Source organism: Synchiropus splendidus, chromosome 1, assembly GCF_027744825.2.
Source record: "Synchiropus splendidus isolate RoL2022-P1 chromosome 1, RoL_Sspl_1.0, whole genome shotgun sequence".
In the NCBI taxonomy this organism is placed as follows: Eukaryota; Metazoa; Chordata; class Actinopteri; order Syngnathiformes; family Callionymidae; genus Synchiropus; species Synchiropus splendidus.
The window spans coordinates 10,208,162-10,214,912 of record NC_071334.1 but is presented as its reverse complement, the minus strand read 5'-3'; the positions used below and the strand labels follow the sequence as shown (position 1 = coordinate 10,214,912).

At 42.3% G+C, this 6,751-nt stretch overlaps 1 non-coding gene across 1 annotated transcript; it reads right to left on the bottom strand.

The window, feature by feature from the left end:
• Positions 1 to 3,238: 3,238 nt before the first annotated feature.
• On the bottom strand, positions 3,239 to 3,323 carry trnay-gua (transfer RNA tyrosine (anticodon GUA)). The gene is given in 2 exon segments: positions 3,239 to 3,274; positions 3,287 to 3,323. It is a non-coding gene; the product is annotated as a tRNA-Tyr (tRNA).
• Positions 3,324 to 6,751: the final 3,428 nt, after the last annotated feature.

The window sequence follows — 6,751 nt, the reverse complement described above, 5'->3', positions numbered from 1 at the left end:
CAATACGTGCTGCGGTGCCAGACATTGAGTGAAAAAAGAAAAACTTTGTATTTACAAGCAGGCAAAAAAGCACCTTGTTATCGGTACTTTGCATCGTAATATCAAAATACTCTGCCTGTTACTTACGTAAACCCACAGTCTTAATGATTGCGTCTAATGTCAACAGGTCTTTTTCAGCCCACGATGCAAACCTCTGGCAAGTTATGGCAAATCAGAGCTGCAGCTTTAATGGCATTCTGTTTACAAATAAACTAATTGCATCTTGGAATGAAAAGCAAAGCAGCCATTGGCTCCAAATCTGAAGAAAAGATGAATTATCCTTGATTCCATTTAATGGCCTGCTTTCGAGTCGACTGTTTGATTGCCTTCTTCGGCATGCAGATATGAAAGCAGGAGGTGGTTGGGCTGTGTGGTGCGCTGATAATACCCCATTAGTAGCCTGCCAAGCTCTGAGTACTTTGTGCTGTAAGTATAACAACACACATGCCGTAAACAAGCACCGACATGTGACAACCATTACAATAGTGATCCTGCATCAGCAGCAGAGACTTGCGAACACTCTCACCTTTGTCTTCCACCGGCTCCTCATACTGTCCACATCCTCCGGGCCGTGACTTCCTGCTTTTCTGTGGGAAGACCTCATGACGCAGCGCTTCCATTTAACGCTGCGGAGCACGGAATGACTGTAATTACATGGTTGCGCTCACCAAAACAAATTAGGTGCATTACATTTGTGACCTCTCAATTTAGAGTGCAAGTGTCTCTTAGCAACAAATCGCATCAGTTTAAACATCCTCATCATATAGGTTTTTTTTTCGTCTCCTCTGCGATTCATTGGAAAGTCCTGCTGGTTCAAAGTGATTTTGAATACTTCAGTAGGTGGTGGCCTCATGAATAATTCAAAGACAAAACAACTTACACAAGTAGAAGCAGACACATTTTCATTTTTTCATGGTTTCTCCAACATTATCCTCGTAGTCCAAACACTCATGGCTACAGCAGGTACACTCATCTGGATCCTCTGAGGAGGAGAACCAGCTGAGATGAAAGTTCTAAACGCTTATATCAAGGAGAGATGCTTGTGTTTAGATAATGTTGCAGTATCTTGTAGTGATGGGCTGATGAGGCTTCATGAAACAGCCTCCTCATTTTCAGAGGTCATTCTGTGACACTTGGTTTAAAAGCAACGTGAGGTTATATTGAAAAGTTGTTCAAATCCAGAATTTTAAGAGCAGACAGTGCCATCTACTGGACTCTGAAAATGAGGACACTGTATCATGAAGCCTCATAAGGCCACCAGTGGTCCTATAAACCAATATAAGATAGAAATGACTTTATTCATCCCAAATTGTGGTTGAAAATGCTTCATAGAGTTCAAATAAAATGGGTGTTGAAAGGAATGTTTTTCTTTTAGCAATAACCTCCCGAAATTTCCCTGAAAAGACTAAGCATGGAAGACATTGAGATTTATAGACATAAGAATTCATATTAAACATGCATGATCATTGTTGCTCTTTCCTAGTTTAAGTTGAGGTTTATGGAGCTTAAAAAAGAAATACTCAAACCTAGATTAATTAATCATAAAACAAAAAAGTGTCAACAAATCGTAAACATATATTTTAACATTCTCACACAGCCTGTGAGGCTAAAGGCAAACATCCCCCCTCGCTCCTCACCTCCTGGTCCGCGCCGACCCTCAGGGATTCACAGTGAACCGCTGTACGATAACATTTCAGAAAGCTGCGAAAGCTTCGGCCAGGAAGTTCAAACAAGCCCTTAGACCTCGAGTCGGCTCCCTGAAGTACAAACCCTGACACTCATTGGTCCTGCACTTCCTCAGCTTCCTCCGCTGTGTTAGGACCCGTGACACACATGCCACTTCCATGAAGACTTCCACAGGCGAGCAGACGCAGGAGCACCAGGGACTAGAGGTCCCTGATGTGCGAAGAGGAATCGCCAGTAAGGGATTAGTTCTCTTCTGTAGGTCCGAGGTGTTTACATATTTGTGCTAGCATGAGAAGAAGCATGGAGAAGCCATTCATCAAACATATTCCCCTGCGTTTGTAAAAGCAGCTTCACAGGTCAACATTTTCTGTTGCCTTGTGTGTTTATTAAAATCATTAAAATATCACTTCAAAATCTTGAACATTAACACCCTTACCTCGACTTTCCAAAGTTGTAAAGGGGTTAAACGGGTTCAAGTCTTCAGTTAACATGCAAATATTTTCAGTTTGCTCAGGTTGTTTGTGCTCCGCCGGTCACTCAACGTTGGCCTCACTTGCTCTTTGCTGCTCCCTCTGGTGTTTGTCCGCCTTCCGTCTCGTCCACCTATTAACAAACACATTGAGATAATTGAAAACTAAATAAAAGTTGCGGCTTTAAAGCGGATTTAGCCGGCACATGGGGAGAATTAGGAAGATGCTTACGCCTGCTGTGGGATGGCTCACTGATGAGTGGTGTAAATAGATTGTATCTACTTTGTTATTAACTTCTCTCTCCTTCTCTGTTGCGATGACACGACTCAAACCTCCTCTTTCGCTCTGTTCGTCCTTTTCCTGTAAACAGTTCTGTCCGTGAACGGGATTTCTCGGGTCAGGATGACTCAAACAATATCTGTTGGCCTCTCCTAACATTCTGTGCCTGCATGACTTTGACCGATGTTAGCGTATATTGTTTTTTTATTAAAAGATGAGAACACACCAATGCGATGGACGTGAACATAATCCAGCTGTCTGCAGGATTTGTGGAAAGCATTTTTCCTTTGAAGGGAAGAATTTGTTGCAGCAGCCACACAAACTCACTCTGCTATAAGATAAAGCAATGTCCAACAACCTGTCAAATAAAAACTAGTAGTACTTGGCACAGAAATGATCAATTCAACCAGTGAAAAAAAACAAGGACACAAAAAATTGAATAAAAAAAGGCCCTATTTTTCTATGCATCCATCCATCATCCATCATCATCTGCTTATCCATTGCCGGGTCGCGGGGGCAGCAGCTTCAAAAGGTTGTGCCAAAAACGCCTCCAAAGGGAGGCATCAAGGGGGGATCCTCATGAGATGCCCGAATCGTCTGACTCCTTTGAAAGCGACAAAGCTGAGACTCTGAGTCTCTCCCAAGTGACAGAACTCCTCATCATACTGTATCTCTAAAGGAGACACCCATTGTAGAAATGATGACACCTAGATAGATAGATAGATACTTTATTAATCTCCGAAGAGAAATTCCCGAAAAACAACTCCTTCGAGCCGGATTTGAACCAGCGACCTAAGGATATCCATCTCTCTCTACAGTCCTCCGCTCTACCAACTGAGCTATCGAAGGACTTGACTATTTCAATCATGGGAAGTCAAGTCACATTTAATATTTCTTTCATCGGTTCTATCTTTAAACAGCGCTTAACTCATGATGTATGTATTTATGTTACATCTCATGCCCGCCCCTCAACTAAACTAAAAAGGCACTATGAAAGTGCCTACTTCCGCAGCGACTTTTTTTTTATTATCGCCCCTCATGTGTTTTATCAACATAAGTTATGATAAATGTATTGAGCGCATTGTGCTTCATCAGCCAGTAGGTGGCGCTCCATCAAACCACACACTGCCGCAATGAAAGTTGAGTGATTTTAGTGATTCCGTTATCTATGGAGTTCATGAACTGATGAAGTTTCAGCCTGTGCTTGGTTAAGTGGAGCCGGAGGTGATGTCAGCAACAACGGAAGCCTGGAGGAATCAAATGTTGTGACCTCAACATGGCAGAGGGTGATTTGGCTGTAAATTATAATCCATAATTTTTGTATTTTTTTGTGTGGTTTGAAACGCCCTAAGGGTGGCGTCAGGTCAATGGGGCACTTTTTGTGTGGAAGTGTTGGCAAAACTTTATGGCATAAATTAACACAGCATTATCATTCCAGCAGATTATGAATAATATTTTTTTCATTGAACATTTACTTATTTCCCAAAACTCAGAAAGCAACATTTACTTCATTAGATGAAGTTCCAAGCTGGAGTGTACTGTCTGAGGCTGACCGGACGTCCTCCTTTCCTGAGAGCTAAAAAGTGTTGGGGGTGAATTTCCGAACTGGTCGACTCCCCTGTATTCATCGTGTTTACATTTTTGTTACTTTGGTACTTCTGGAGGACGAGTCCAATTGCAATGAGGGCCGGGACCAAAGAGGGCTGAGCAAAGTTGTGACAAAGAACAAATGAACCATTGGGTCAGCGCATAATTAGAATGACGGCCTCAGCACAAGTTCATCTTTTTACAGCAGAGCAAAAAAAAAAAAGATGATAGTCTGCAAGTTACCTGTTTCTGTTGAATGGAATATTTTCAATCATATCAACACCATTCATTTGTCTGCATGCATTCAGGCAGCAGTGGTGTGAAAACACGTGACCCAGCCGAGAAAAGACGTGGTGCCACTGGATCCAAATGTTGTTTGTATACACCCAGCAACATCATTGCAACGGTAGTTGACAATGTTTTTGCATGTTGCAGGTCTTTCCTGCGTCCCGCAGCCCTTCCTAATAATATTCTAATATAGGATTGCAGAGTCCAGTTGGTCCCAAGCGGATCCATCTGGTACCAGATGGTGTCTGAAGTAAATATTGACAGTTATTTGAAAATAAAGCACTTGATCCAGCCCTGCATGCTGGTGTGTTGTGTCACTTCAAGTGCCTTCAAACACTCCGGCTCTGTGTGAGTCTGTGTGTCTGTGCAGCTTTGTGTCTAAGGTTACAGGGTAACTGGAGCCATGTTAGTGTGTGGCGTTCCTGAATCCCCCGGAGAAGCTCAGCACCATGTTATGGTTTCCATCAGTCCGGTGCTGAGCTGGGAAGGTGGGTATGTCTCAGTTAGTGTGGGAGCGCCGACAAGCCAATGGACGGCTGCTGTTTCCTTCGCAGTGAGACGCAGGACCTTCCTGTACGGGACTCACCGTCGTAACTCATTTGGCCAGCGGGCGATCTCAATCCACCTCGACTTGATATTTAATAGCTGACATTATATTACCTTTAAAATATTTGCCAGCCAAAAAGAACTAAATAAATGTCATGATACCGGATACCTCATTTTCACAGCCCACTAGATGGCACTCCGCTCTAAAATCCTTGGATTTGAACCGTCACTTCTAGACCAGCAGTGCCTCAAACTGAGCTCTGAAAATGTAGAGACTGTGTTTATGAAGCCTCATCACCCCATCAATATTCACGAGGCTTCATGAAACTTCATGAAAAGTGCACGCTCCGATCTTTAATGTTTGGATTTGAACAACCATTTGAATGAAACCTCACATCATTTTTAGCGCCACCTCCTGAGAGCACAGTTTCATGAAGCCTCATCTGCCCATCACCAGGGAATGCATTTTAGCAACAACGTCCATCATAAAAGTCTAAAATGTAATGATACTAAAACATTTTTTTTGGCTTTTTTGAAATAATTCTTTGGTGATGGTGATGCTGATGGTTTTAATCCAGCGTGTATGTAAGGTTTTCTGTGTGCAAGGAACTTCTTAAATGTCTGTAGGTGTGTGTGCGCAGCAGCCAAGTAACTTCCCACGACACCTCAGTCGACTAATAAATCAACACCTGACTGGAAAATGGCGACGTCCCGTTTAGGCACGAGAGGTGCAGTGATTAACAGTCATTTTCGGGGGTCAGGATCTCTGAGGAATACAGTGACCTTTCTATGTGTTATCCAATCCCAGCGGAGAGATTTGCAGCAAAGGAGGAAAAAGCAGCGAATCGCTCAGGTAGCACACTTCTGTCGACACCAGCCACAGGCAAAACATCCAGCACGCCGTGATTAGAACCCGACTGTGGAGTCGTTCTGCATTAGAGGAAAATGGGTGAAAAGCAAACACACCCAAATAAAGCGGCTGTTATTAGTTACGCCTGTGATTATTCTTTCTTTGACAAGACATGACCACAGGCGTAAACATTCCTGGGTATTACATCATTCTGCTCATTTAAACATGCTCGCTGATGTGAAATTTTAGATAATAGTTTTTCAAGAACATATTGAGGCGGAAGGAAAAAGAGAGGAAGCATTCTTTTTTTTTTTTTTTTTTTTAATACGTGACGCTGTAGGTCTGGGGATATTTTCTGTCACAGCCAGGTTCTGTTTCTTCTGTGGAAACAGTGGCTTCTTAGAAAGGTCAAGGGGTTAAACTTATTTTAACCAGCGGTGATTCCGGTTCCTGCTACCTCAACCCAAAAGTCGCGGTCACAGGATCAGAGAGGCAGCCTGAGATTAGCACGCCATGCGTTTCGAAAGATGTAAGAAGGTCGCCGTGCTGTGTTATGAGAGAAAACCTCAAATCAAGTCCCTGACCTCACAGGCCAGAGATTTAGCAGGGAACTTTGATTTGTCAACGTTGACCACAACAAAGTGAGCCTCGGCGGCGGCTTATGCGTGTCATACGAGTCATGTGACTCCAAGGTTACAAGGCTTTGGGGTTTTCATGTGATAAGTGTTTGAGGCACAACTTCAGGCTTTTTAATCACCAGCCTCGATAGTTTTTTTTTTTTTTTAACTTTTCTTCAAGATCTATCTATCTATCTATCTATCTATCTATCTATCTATCTATCTATCTATCTATCTATCTACATATTGAGAGTCTATAAATGAAATGTATGTAAAATCAATAATTAAATAATTTATAATATTTATCTTCTATGATCATTTATCTTCTGGTACATCACTTTTAGGAACACAGTTTCATTAATTTCATGTTATGCATTTTTTTAAATCAT